The 14,668-nt window shown below is 37.9% G+C and overlaps 2 long non-coding RNA genes across 2 annotated transcripts in view; one reads left to right on the top strand and one right to left on the bottom strand.

Annotated features, from left to right (window-relative positions):
* The first annotated feature begins 160 nt into the window (after nucleotides 1-160).
* Nucleotides 161-14,668, top strand: part of LOC146465714 (uncharacterized) — a 55,152-nt gene continuing 40,644 nt past the window's right edge. The window contains exon 1 of the long non-coding RNA XR_014868206.1: nucleotides 161-216. This is a non-coding gene — a long non-coding RNA (uncharacterized LOC146465714). The remainder of the gene's footprint in view (nucleotides 217-14,668) is intronic.
* Nucleotides 4,232-6,655, bottom strand: LOC146465718 (uncharacterized). The gene is made up of 2 exons (XR_014868199.1): nucleotides 5,874-6,655; nucleotides 4,232-5,139 (listed from the first exon to the last, which is right to left on the bottom strand). It is a non-coding gene; the product is annotated as an uncharacterized LOC146465718 (long non-coding RNA).

The following is a 14,668-nucleotide window of genomic DNA, read 5'->3' as shown; positions in this document are numbered from 1 at the left end:
TCAATTACAAGCACTCCCACCAAACTATTTGAAAGATATTAAAGGTTACCCGGTACCTTCAGAACGGCAATTTTCTTGTTGTTGTTATTATTATAAGTAAAGGTTTGGTTATACATAGACAAGTAAAGATAAACGATAAAAAGGAACGAATGTCGTCGCAAACGCGTTAACTCGTACACAAACCAAACATTTTATTATCCAAAGCAAGTGCGAAAGGTAAGGTAAGAAACTGCATACGCAGACTGAGAGGCATCGCAAAAGTGATGAATTTGACTGCTAGTAATTCTTCCAAAGTCAGGGGGCTTGACATGTCTGTGGACTGAGAACTCAGAAAGCTTCGGTAACCCATGCAGCCAGGAACGCCATGGTGCGGTATGTACCAAACCTTGCCGTCTGCTCTTCTGAGGTCAGCGAGGGGAACTTTCTCAGCGAAACCTTCTTTAATCACACCTTCAAGAGAGGTAACATAGTCTTCTCGGAACTTTCCATTCCCCAAGAGCTTGCGTTTTAAATGGAGAATCCTTCGTTCTGCCTGAACTCTATTCTCCGGCATCTTCAGGGACGGATTCTTCAAAGAAAGCGTTATCTGATAATGACCATCTTCGCACTGCATTGCTGAATCTTTAACGATGTTCATGAATTTCAGATCATCTCTGGATAAGCCAACGTCGTCACTGAGGGATGTATCAGCAAAGTCAGAACAGGTAACGCACATAGGATGAGCTTCCATGGATTTCACAAAGAAACATGAGGGGATATACTTTAACGTTCGTCCGGTAGGGCCGTTAATAACCCAGCCAAGGTCCACTCTTGTCGCGTATGGACCTCCATTAGCAGCAGGGATAACTTCTCTGGGCTGAAGGGCTTCAGGAACATTGGCGCCGATCAACAGCTCTACTTGGGAGTCTAATTCTGTAAGCTCGACGTATCCTCGTAAATGTGGCCACCGTTCAACGTCTTCTTGTTTAGGGATTTCATCTTTTGAAACCGGCATAACTGGTCTAGCTAGCGTCTCATGCAGAGGAATGACAACGTTCTCATCTAGGTCAGAAATTTGCAAATCCTTAACAATAAAGCTGTCTACTTCTTCACTTCTTCCCGTGGTTGTCAACTTGAGTTTCGTTTTCTTGCCACCTATTCCTAGACGTTCCAGAAGGCTGAACGAGCAGAACGGTAGAATTGGAACCATTATCCAAGAGCGCACACGTTACAATGGCAAAAGGACTTCCTTTGACTTTCATCTTCACGGGAACAATAGGCAAGGCCGTTATGGAACCCTCCAAAGACGTTAGGCCACAGAAGTGCGGGGTACTTCTCTCCTCGGAGTTGCCTTGGCTTGTGCTATCCTGAGATCGATTCATTTATTTTTTTTAATCATTTTCAATTTTTAATCACAACGACAAAAGACAAAGACAACACACCACAGACATAGTGCAGATACTTCAATTACAGTTACAAACTAGCATTCATTAATAATTACATATAATTACATATACATAGTTTACCTGTAGTATTTTTTATTATTATTATTATTATTATTATTATTATTATTATTATTCTCCAGTCATCTCCACAATATACATTAGGAGAATACAGGTATTACAATTACGGAGAAAGGGCCAGAAATAGAAAGACTAATTCCCTAAAGATGGGAAAAAAACAAGGATCATATATTATTGGTTTTCAAGGGAGAGATTATGTAATATACGTAATAGACACGGAAAAAAATTTTAGTGAGGGCAACAGAGCAAAATAATTATACAAAGTCAAACTTAATATTGGGGAAAGTAGAATTTGAGAAGCTTTCTTAAATAATTTCTTGTAAGGTTTTGTTCGAATAGTTTACCAAGAATTATCAAGTAATTAAAGAAGTCATTTCCATGAGGAATGCCAACTATAACATCTTTTAAGGGTAAACTCAAATTTAGACCGGCTAGCTCAGTTGATTGAGCATCGGACTACCGTGCGGGAGGTCGTGGGTTCAAACCCCGGCCGGACCAACACTCAGGGTCTTTAAATAACTGAGGAGAAAATGCTGCCTTTGTAATGACATCTGTAAATGGTTAGACTTTCTAGTCTTCTCAGATAAGGACGATAAACCGTAGGCCCCGTCTCACAACACTTCAATGTTCATAACCCTGTGGGACGTTAAATAACCCAGACACTAATCGTAAAGAGTTGGGCATGGAGTTCCCGGTGTGCTGGTCTGGTCTTTGTGCTGTTTCATGGTTTCATGGGTTGGGAGGGTAGGATGAGGTCGCTAATGGACATATGCTGATGTAAACCGCATTTGAATACATATAACTAGAAAATGCGGTATATAAATGCATTACCATTACCATTACCATTACCAATTGTGACCAGATGAATGAAACTCGGTCAACCATCCCGACCCTTCGCGGAAAAAAATTGACGGTCTTCTCGCGTTACTTGGTTGTAAGCGCATGAGTGTGAGAAGGTTTTTTTCGGTTTTGTTTTATAATCCTCAATTTGTAATAAAAAGCACGACAACGATTGCGCACGGGGATCCGGGTGAGAGCAAACGTTTGAATTAAATTGGCTTGGTTTGTTCAAATTCAATTCCTTTTTTTTTTCCTTTTATTTTTTCTATAAGAAAACTTATTTTTTGCGCTTAGCTCGGCACATGCCAATAAATGATATTACTTTCTGCAAAGCAATCTCGTACCAGAGACCTTGAGTTCTTTGGCTGGCGGTTGGTGGCCAGAAGAAACGTATGGTAAACAAATTCCAGTACCCCAGAGTCTCTCCTGGCGATCAACCGCTGGCCAAACAACCTGAGGACTCTGGGTACGAGATTGTCCGATACAACAAAACATAACTTTTGGTGCAGGTATTTGGAAAGAGAATAATCATGAACCGAGAAATGACATTTGTTTGTAATGATTAACTAAATAGTATATAAGCCTGGGGAAAGAGTGGGAATACGTTAACCTCGTTTCCAGTTCTTTCCTTTATAAATTGGGAGGGGAAGTATTTTCAAGGGAAAAGCCCTGAACGAGGTTTGGCACGCGTTCAAACGTTGGGGTCGTTGGAGGGCCAGCATAAGTTCGCGAGCTGAATAACGTTTGCAAACTAAATTAATCGTGTACGCTTCAACAGTTCTCTGAAAAATGATCTGTAATCTTGAGGAAAAAATTTCTTTCTATGATGTAACTGGGAAATCTCTGTAATTCTGGTACAGAAAAAACTTTTACACAGAATTGTTTAGGTGTACAGCTTGCGTTAATGCAATGACTACTAAGCTTTCAACCATGACTCAGAAGGCGCCGGCTCAAGTTGTCCCACCCCCACTCTACCAGCAATCCCATAGTTGAATACGCGCCCACTTCGTTCCAGCCTGCCATTATTTTCTAAAGTGACCTATGTGAAATGGTTGCATAAGTGGAGACTTCGCAACAAAACGCGCCATTTTTAATGTGGATGTGTGAAACGGAGACATTTGAAGACGCGTCAAACCGTATTCGTTTTCAAGGAAAGTTCACGAGTACGAAAACATTTTGCTACTTTTTGGCCAAGACAGGAAGACTGTTGAAAACGCATATATAAGTAGTCGGTGCCTCGTGAGGTCACAGCTTGACGGGATTGAGTAGAATATAGACAACTCAGCGCAGCGCAAAGCTCTCAACATATACAGCTGTTTCGACAAAGGTTGTCCAAAAAAAGCGTGAAAGCGTACGCGACAATCCCGGAAGGTAGGTTGGAAAATACCCAATAATTTTCAATAAAAGCTCAGAAGCCCATATTGCCCGCCATCTCAAGTCTTCGCTGTACGGTCGAGGCATTGTGGATTCTGAGCTTTTATTGAAATTTATTGGTATTTCTCAGGCTACCTTTCGGCGTTGTCGCGTACGCTTTTACGCTTTTTTTGGACAACCTTTGTCGAAACAGCAGTATAATAGTCATAATACATACACTCGAACCTCTTCGTAAGGATTCTTACAAATGCGGACTTTTGGAGCTCTTTACAATGGCTGGACCCCTCACTCGAATCACATCATGTAGAATTCTATCTCTTATACTAAATGCGGACCCCTCCGTGCTATAATATGGACAATTTTGACTTGTGCTCAGTCCCTTTCATTTAAACTGCCCGCGTATGAAAGAAGTTTGAACAACACCCAGCAAGGATCAATAACAAGTTTGTTTTAAATTTGTTTTATGTTTAGTCGTTCATTGAATGTAACCCATATTAAACTCAGTTTAAGCAATATTTCATCTGTTTTTCCCTCGAATTGTAAACCTGTTTTATTTCCCACCATTCTTTGAAATAATCTGCAGCTTTAAGCAATATTACATCTCTTATTCTGTCTAGTTATAAACCTGTTATATTTTTAACCATTCATTGAATGTAACCCATAGCCTAATCAATATTTCATTTTTCTTTCTGTCTTATTAATAGCATAAGCCTGGGTTTTTTTTTTTTTTTCAATCACTCATTGAATGTAACCGATAGCTTTTAAAAGCAATATTTCGTCTTTCTCTCATCCTAGTTATAAACCTTCAGTTTTATTTTCAACCATTCATTGAATGTAACTAATAACTCGGTTCAAGCAATATTTCTCCTATCTTTCCGTCTAATAATAAACGACCTTCAAAATCTCACAGAGACTTAAATCTACATCTATTCTAGCCACATTAAATAGCAATAAGCTTAATGCAACTTAAATACAATTCTTTGTGTTAAATGTAACTGATTTTTATGATGAATATTCGGCTTGGTTTTCTGCATGTATGCCATTAAAATATAGGGGCGGTTTTAACTGACCAGTCAAATTTCTGTAAACTCTAAACTCTAATGTTATTATTAGGCTAAGCTGTGCAAATTCGGGTAGTCTATCGGTTAATCAGTTTCCAGTAGTTGTGAATGGATTAACACAACGTCCTAGCAAGTATTATAAAATCCGCTCGTATTTGAAGGAGGTTGATGTACAAATCATCCAACATGGCAGCCGCTCGCAGAGCAGTCCCATGAAGTGTTAAAATGTTTGCGGAGGGCGTTGCTTGCACTACTGTTGCGGAGGTCTGGGCAATAGTTGTAACACCACGAGAGCTGTTTGGGGCATTTATGACGGCGCTTTTTGTAGGACGGACGGCCGCTGTACTTGGTTGTCCAGAATTCTATAAAGAAACAAGCCAGTGAACATGTTAATAAACAAGTAGCAATGCCGTGGTAGCAACAAAAATATGAGATCAGAAGTGACGAGAAAGATGTTCAAAACAAATTCCATCCACTGCAAAATGAAGCTCTTTCCTAACCACCAATATTACCCAGCTATCCTGAGAATGTCTTGTGCATGTGCTGATACTAGAAAAATTGTGACAGTGAAAAACACTTTTTAGAAAGCCTTGCTAAGAAGACGGACCGCCTAGTAAAGCAAGTGTTTTTCTTCATAGACACATAGCAATGAGGAAAATACATTTCATTTTATCATGCGTATACAACACAAGTAAGAAATTTTGTTTTTTATACGTGTATCTTAAAACTTTTTCAAGTGCCGCCATTTTCCAGGGAAAGCGTTAAAGTTACTTTCTGCTTAAACATAGTTATCCCCTAGATCAACTAGTAAAATGTTGTCTACCAATGACAACATTTTTTATCGCATCTTTATCGTCTTGCAGCTAAAAGTGTTTTTAACCACCCGTTAGAGCAGTATTATAATACTGAATCTGATTTCAACCCTTGAATAATATAAAACATCCAAACGCATAGATATTCACTTTATAGCTGCGGTGACAGCTATTGTGCTTAATAGCATTTTGTAAAACGAAACTTTATCCATTTGAATTTGGTAGCCGAAAAAAGGTCCAGCACTAAACCAAGATTAACACAAAATGGCTGAGAAGTCACTTACCTTCATCAGTACACGTTGAATTACTTGACTGAAATAAATGACATTTTCAACTGTCCATTTTATTTCCTGGAGCCGATTTGTCACATCTTGTGCAGCTGAAAAGGCACCAAATTGCCTTTTGAACTTTTTGATGTACGGGACATATGCCTCTAAAATACGACGGTTAACTTCTAACTTGCCTTGGGGCTGCAAAGGAACAAGACGAAACCCGTGTCAAAAAACGTAATTTAAAGGAAGTGAAATGTCTATTTTCAAGAGATGATTCTCACCTCTGGTCAGACCAAAGTTGGTCCCACGCTACATACGTGTATTATGTACACAGCAGAAATCACTTTTTCAAATAATCGAAGGTATCTTAAAGTGCTCGAGTTCGAAAACTAATGGCGGCTGGCTTTGGGAATAGAATAAGCGGATAAGGTCATCCCGCTAGCGGAAAATTGTGCGATATGGAATAGTATATTGAGATGAGTGTTCCTCGAGTGTGCATTGATGTTACAAGTATTTAGTTTTAACAACACTGGACTTTTCAATTAATATGTTATAGGTTTTAACACAATTGAAGCCTTATGTGCCACTCGGCATGAAGAGAATGAGTGTGTGAGTAGTAAAAACGTTTAACTTTGTTTGACTTAAAGGGCACTGTCACAGAGATTTTACTGTATGTTGACCAAAGCTACTCAAATATTTATCATAGAACCTTCTTTTTAACATGAAATTGTTCGTAAACCACCGGAAGAAAAATATTAACTGATTTCTCCAATGAAGAACAAACTATAAACATGTCTGCTTTTAGCAATTTCTCCAAAATACACAGGAAGAACTTGTAATCCATTTCCATCCAAGCCATCCGCAGCAAAACATAACAAATACTAGCTCATGCTTACTCGTAGAGTAATTGTTAACAATATATATGCGTTATTGACCAAGCGTGAGGTCAAGATGGCTGGATATTGGCCAAGTTCTTTTTTGGCGTTTTTATGGACCGAGACGAAGTCGAGGTCCATAAAAACGCAAAAAAAGAACGAGGCCAATATCCAGCCATCTTGACCGAACAAGCTTGGTCAATAAAGGATTTATTATATGGCTTTACCTTCAAGTTAAAACTACAACAACAAACCAAAACAGGACATGAAACTGCTCTACTCGGAAAGAAATTCTTCATAGCCGGCCGGTGCAAGATTTATTTTCAGTGCATTTTTGGATTAGCATGTAATCGTGGAAAACAAGGAATCCTAAATTATCTTAGGGCTCCAACTTTATAATGGCTTAAAGGGAGTATACAATTATTGAGAACGAAAAATTTAGATTTTCGCAAGAGCGGGAAGATTTGAATAGAATCCGACAAACTCGCCATTTTCAGCCGATCGCGCGGTGGCGTAAATAATAAACATTTTTCAGGATTTTTACACAGTTTTCGGCTTCCAATCATTAATTCTTGAATGAAACAGTAGATTTTGAGATTATATGCCAACATAAGCCGAAAAAAAAAACGGGTGAGTCAGAAAACTGGGCGAAACTTTGACAAGATTTTGTTGTTTACAACAAGCAAGACGCGGCTAAATTAAAAACGTGAGCTTCTTCGGCGAACTTGAAAAAAATACTTTTCTGAATTGCTCTAAACACTTAACGCAACTTCTACTACGCTATGATTTAAATACAGTCATTTCAAACCTAGAGAACTTATCAATTTGGCACTCGACTTAATTGAGACAATACGTTTTACAAAATCAATTCTATCTAAAATTACTACACGCAGAGCAACTCACCGATTCAACTCACATTCATTGTAGCTGAAACAAAATTTTCACTACACCAGGACGATTCCATTCTCTTTCCTTTCGTTTAGGTAAATGTTGAGAAAGTTTACCGAATTTTTTAGTGAGCGTTTTCCCCAAAAACAACGAGAAAATCGAAGAAAAGATTGCATTGTTGTTGGGATTAAACTTTCGATGCCAAGCGGACGGGCAACGGGTAATCCCGAGCGGGCAAGATAGCTCCATCTTGCCCGCTCGGGTAGCCAATCATAGTGCAGGATTTGACTCATCTTGCCCGCTCGCGGAGCCAGCCATATAATAATGATCATTATTTTAATATTTTAATCTATACAAATATGTTTTTTTTTTCTGCACTATTCAAAGGCACACTAAAACTCGGTGACACCGCCCCTTTTAACCAACATGCGAAAACGAACAAGGACTGAAAATGAGAATCACCTACGGCTATTAGCTATTTGTTGGAAAATTACTCTAGAGGAATTTAACTAGAATTTAGCTAACTAGAGTTTAACTAAGTACAATAAATTAGACACCGAAACGGGCCTGGGGATCACGAAAAATTTCTTCAGGATAGTTTTGAGCTTTCTATAGAGCAGGTCAAATATACTGAAAATAATAGGGTTTGCATAATAAAAGCTTCCTACCGTTGTTTTGTTGATGTTCGGTTGTGAAGTCGATGCTGTTGTGAACTGTATGTCTGATAATTCATATTGCTGGTTCTTTAGCCACTTTTTCACCTGAAACATACAAAAAGGATTTTGATTTTATGAATTCGCGTAGGATAATTAACTTCCACAATTTTTTTGAAAACAGCTTGCGAAAGCTTGAGAACAAACATGCTCCATTCTCGATTCCAGTATCAACTGGCTGGCGTAAGAGAGAAAGAGTTCTGAGGCCCTATTAAGGTTCAATGGGACACGGGTTATTTAAAGGGATTATTACAGGGACACGAGAAATTGACAATAGAGGATAGCGAAATTTCAGCATCTGTTTTGGGATACCAAGATCTTTACAATAAAGGGGCGATAGGATCTCAGCTCTGCCTTAGGTCAAGAACCCGATGACTCCGCCTATCACAATTCTAGCAATTTCATTGGCCTGTCACAGCGAAAGCAGTTCAAATGACCTGAAAATAGGGCTTAGTTTTATTAGCACAAGCAAATGTTCAAGGAAAAAAGTGCTTACAAACTCTTTAAAACGCTAGCACAAGGTAAGATCAAAACAATTTTCTCCTGTGCTGTTTCTCGTGATTCCGTTGCTGTAGAGAAGAAGGCTCAGAAACCGCACTATAAAAGGAACCTTGGCCTGACCAAGCCGCCAGTTACACTGTAGAGACTGACTGAGTTGTGAGCATCACAGAAGCCGTGCGGAAGATACAGTAGAATATTGACAGAATAAATTTGAACGGTTTCGTATGCGTGTCTGCCTCGTGAATAAAGCTAGATATTTGCTTGTAATGTATTTTGTCTAAAATATTATTTTTAATTAACGGCTTGGGTCAGTTTTTTAAAACACGTTTAGGTTTATTTCTTGTTATACCGATTCCACAACGTTTACTTCCTACTTGCTCACTATGTCCGTCATCCCTAATGTGACGTTGAAGTGATGACTGTGTAACAAAGGTGGGAGGAGCTATTCCTTTTATGGTGCAGATCCTTGTTTAAGACAACTATGACGTCGGAAGTCGTATGAAAACATCAATGTTATGGGAGATACTAACCATAATGGTCTTCAACTTGCTCACTTCTACTCCTAGCGTGCGCAGTATTGGCGAAATGTTGTTCAGTATTAAGGCTGTGTTTTTATCAAGATGGCATCTGGTCAACGTTCGAACCGTGGTAATGTAAGCCAGCAAACAGATAATGGTCGCAAAACCTACAAAAAAGAAGTGAATGAATAAGTATTAACTTTTGCCCGCTTTAGCTATGAACTCCTTAGTTTTTGTAACCGAATTTTCTTTCTTTTACGTGTGGTTTTTCAACTTTATACAACGTACTTCTAACTTATGCTGTCAGTTCCCTAAATACGGTTACAAAATCAAAATGTTTTGACATTGCAAAGATCTTACCTTTCATTCTTTAACAAACAAATGTTTTTACTCAGTCCAACCTTTCTCAATTGTCTTCTGAGAGTTGATTTTATGCTATGAACGCTTGATCGTTTCTCTTTATATACCATCGTGAACTGTAATTCTCGAAATTAGACATTTGCCTCTTCCGGTTTAAAAAAGGATTTCTGTTCTTTTCGGGTCCCGACTTTTACCTCACGTAGTCTTATTGCCAGGGAAGACGACCAGGGGGATTTTCTGGAAACTATTTTGGGAGAGGGAGGATCTTGCGATCCACCCTCTAACGACTCATTAACTTTATAATAAACTTTTTACTAGAATTGAAAATGTGGTCTTGTCCCTTGAGAGAACTTTCGATGTGACGAATTGCCGATGTTCAGGGCGCATCCAACACAGAAAATAAAGCTTTTGACAACATTAAGGTGTTTTGGCTGCGCATAGCAATGACGTGGATAATTTAGTGAATACAAAAAACGAAAGGAACTTGGGTAACTAGGAACAAAGAAGAATCTTTGATCCTAGTAAGATCTCAAATTTGGTATTAAGTTTAAATCCCACCGAGGTCAAAGATATGTCCCTAGTTACCCAGTTTCCAGTTTTCAGAGAATATATTTCTCAGTTGTTAACATTCTCGTTTGTTTTTGTTTTTCCTTTTATGTTCACGATTGACGATGTCGAGCTCGTTTTTATGTTGCCATGGGTGCTTTTATGTGAGCTTTTATGGTTGCGACTGTACTTGCGCCGCTAATAATAGACCAGTGAAATATTAGTTGTCTTGAAATTAAAATCCTCCAATGTAAATGTGCTGTTTTTGTTCCAAGTTATATAGGACTTATCACAATGACTATAAAATGCGAACTGAACCCAATCAAAATATGAATGTAAGTAATTTTAACAAGTTCATGCGATTAGGAAACTGAATTACACTAATACGATTCAATCGTGTATGAACAGGTGTGTTACATTTGTCAAATGATCACCCGTATCAAGTTCACTTCCTCAATAAATCATCTGTTTTTGCACCTGGGCCTCAGCTGAAACGTTTGGTACAATTGTACACCCGCTATTTTATTCAACATATTTGACTTGAATTGTAGGCTGTTTGAAATTATAGTTAATATTTTTCTTGGATACGACCGGTGGCTTGTCATAAGGTCGATAAAAGACGCATTTCTTGGTTAGCAGTGTTGACGAAAGCAAGCACACCTGTTTAACTGTTATCGAGTTACCATTTTCCGTCCGGAAAAAAGCAGGTCTTGGTCGTGAAAATTTTCAATTTTCTGAACAGGATTTCACGATTTCTCAAACTAAATTTGGGGTAATGAAATGCAAGAAATATTGAATATGTTTATTGGCATTACCGTTTACGAGCTTCATCAGACAACCTGTATTTTAAATATTCATTCTGATTTAACCAAAATGCTCTGGTTAAGAATCACGAGTGGGATTGAAATTTTCAGAAACATGGTCGGCAATTTTATCAATTTCACTGTTCGTTGGCCAAAATATCACTATTTATCAACATCAATTTTGCTGGCAATTTATTATTTTACTGAGTATATTTATATTTTGTATTGATCGTTATAGGTTGATCTGATCTGAATACATATATGCATTATGCATGCATTGACTATCGTTTTCCAAGAAATTGGAGTTCTAGGAATTTTAAAAACACCTACGTTAAAACACACAGTTCAACCCAACTGCGACACAGATTGGATTTTACTGGAGGTACGTATACTACTAAAGTTAGATTAGACATCGTTTACACTTGTGAAGGAGGTAGGCGTGAAGGGGTAATAACCATGAACTGAACAGTGGGTATGTAAAACTTCCTATTTATTTATAGCGTTTAAAATTAGCCTACAACGTAGGCGATTTTTTCTTTTCAAATTTATTCCGTTCCATACTCGGGGGAAAATGTAAATACAGGATGACAGAGACGTACTTAGCGCAATTACAATAGGCAAATCCCCACCATGTTTACCTTGTATGTAACGTCCTGCTTCTTTGAGGAAGCAATTGCAGGGCCTTCAGTTGAATAACATATCAAGCAATCAGTTTTAATTTGCGCTGGAAAATCAGGGCGCTCAAGGGATGATTTAACTTTCAGACGATCATACATTAATTTGCGGTTGCACTTTGGGAAAAAAAGTGACGAAGAAGTTACAGCCACTCTGTAAAGCATATCAAACAGCATTCAAACAGCATCAAAAGACAGTACTGCGAAACCGCGCGGAATACCGCCTGATGCTTAGCCGACGAGGCTTAGGCCGACTTGGCTAAAATCTGGGGATATTCCGAAAGATTGAGCAGAATCATTGTTTTATTATTCAATATATTGATTACAAATATTGGTGAGCTTTCGCTTCGAATAATCACCAAGAGTGTTAATGGAGGGTTAAAAAATACTATGCTTCGCCTCATGTTTTCAACCCACTTCCCGGTGTTTGGAAATTGGATGACACACTCTTCCTTCTACTAGCACTGAATCCCGCAGTAAAAGGGTCGTAAAGTCCTTTTTTTCTAACAAATTTAGCCGCAAATTTAACCGCGAAAGATCAAGGGGACGCTCATATTTTAACAACGCATAGTCTTTACTGCATCAGTTAAGGTGACTTTCAACTGTCGTGGATACACGGATGTAAACGTAACTGGCTTTGCGTACGCTGCAAATAAAATAAGAATCAATGTACAAACGGTTTGGATAAACATAAAAGGTTGAGTGCCATTCAACAATTGTACGTCCTATACGCAACCGGCACACACATCGCCTTCCTTTCTATTTACGTGTGTAAAGCCAGTTGAACTTACGCCCGCACCTTAGTGAAATTTACACAACAGTGGGAATTCTCCCTTTCAATAAGATGAGTTGCTTTTGATGATTTTGTCAATTTACATGCTAAAAAAAAAATGTTTTAACCCAATAGAACAGGCTGAATTTCCTTTATGAACACTTTTATTTTCTCCTCTTTATTATTCAATCTAAACGTACCATCAGTTATAGAATAGTAAATTTGAAATTTCCTTTAAATACCATAGTTAACTTCTAGAACAACAACATACTACTGCTAGCTTCTTTGTGCATGCTTTTGCGGCGGGTGATACATTGATAGACTTCCGTCTCGAATCGAGATTATTTGACAGCAATTGCTTTCTTCAAGGACAGATCCGTTTCTTGGAAGCTATTTTCGCAAAGTTAGGTCGTACATCATTTGCAAGTGTTCCTTGTATTTCTTCCAAAATAGCTTTCACGTGACCAACGCGCACTGCTATGCTGCCCGAAGCACCATGGGAATGGACAGTGCAATTTGGCATCCTACAGAGGGTATCTGTGGTTTGATTTGCTGGCTGTTGCTGAAGCAAGATTAAGAATACAAGAATAAAGAATTAGGTTTTGCGATCAAGCAAAATAATTATTGGAAGAGAACAATCGTAAACGTCGATGGACAATCAAGTTTTGAGTTGTTCACCAGAAATAACTAGCATAAAATGCGCTTTCGTTAATTATGGCTACAATTGCAAAGCCTAGTCCATAGTGCAAGGTATTAATGGTAAATTTCAATTTACCGAAAAAAATTGCCATTTGTTTTCAAGCAAAACTGTGTTAATGATTAAATTAAATATTAGGTTGCCTTCGTCTATTGATAGTTGATATTTTTAGCTCGAAAATAAGTGAACACCGTATAAAAATAGCTTAGGAGTCCGAGATAACTTATTATAATGCCAACACCGATTTTTACCGAAACTTTCCAAAATTTGGCAAAGGGATAAACAAAGAGCCACTTTAAACAGAAGATTCTCTAAAACCCTATTGCTAAAATGAAAAAAAGAAAAAAAGGACCTTAGAGAACTGACATTCAGCCACATTTTTCCACGCTTTATTTTTCCAGTTGGATGCGAGGGCTGGCGCAGAGCATGTTCTGACTTTGAACAGGGATAACTTTTTTTTAATATTAAACTCAAAGCAATAATCCAACCTTTTTGATTTATCCTAAATTTTTGCTTGAAAACAACATGATTTCATATGTTATTGTTCATGGTTTTGTCACCACAACACTGACCATTTTGAGAAGCGTGTTTATTATTATTATTATTATTATTATTATTATTATTATTATTATTATTATTATTATTATTATTATTATTATTATTATTATTATTATTATTATTATTATAACTGTCTTTTGACGAAAAGTTTTAATTTCATCGTCGTAAATCTTACATTTTTATACCTTTTCAACAACTTGCCATTAGGTTTCATCATTTTTGATTCACTCTTAGTTTTCCTGGGTTTTTGAGAAATTGTAAATTGAGAAATTCCTGATGGAAGATCCAAAATGGCGGCTGTTTAAAACAAATGACGTAATTCCCGTGTCATATGGTGTCATCTTTCCAAAATGTTTGACCTCAAAGTTTAAAAGCGTAAACCATTTAGTTTCGTTCTAATAGCTTCAGTACTCTTGAAGTTAAGAAAGGCGGAGGAAAAGCTTCTCACCCTCCCCCCTTGCCCCTATACGCCTCCTAAGAGGTATTCCTTGTGTCTCTCAAGAAACCATTTTCGGATCTTTAGACTTTTAAACGCGTAAACGTTTTGTGAAGGAAATTTCTACAACTTAAAAATTAAGCAAAATATAATTTTAGAAATAACGAGCTCTTGCATAAATCCGAACAACAGAAGTTGTCCGTTTCTTACCAAACGGAGGGTGTCTCGTATTTCTTGGAAATGTCGGATAACATTCTTGGTATCCCATTTCAAATCTCTCAGTTTGTGAACAATGCCCGTGGTATTAGGAACTGGGCCAAATTCTCTTATGGCGCAGTGAAGTAATGGAAGGAATGCCTTCAGAGTGCAATGATCATCTTTTAGGCGGGATGGTGTCTGCAGTAAATGTATACAGCAAGATGTAAGCTTCATGATATGCACAACATTATCATTTTAAGGGTACTCA

The sequence above is a fragment of the Pavona decussata genome, unplaced genomic scaffold, assembly GCF_977016875.1.
Source record: "Pavona decussata unplaced genomic scaffold, jaPavDecu1.1 SCAFFOLD_155, whole genome shotgun sequence".
Lineage (NCBI taxonomy): Eukaryota > Metazoa > Cnidaria > Anthozoa > Scleractinia > Agariciidae > Pavona > Pavona decussata.
Note: the sequence above shows the minus strand (reverse complement) of the source record. Positions and strands in the feature narration are given on the sequence as shown.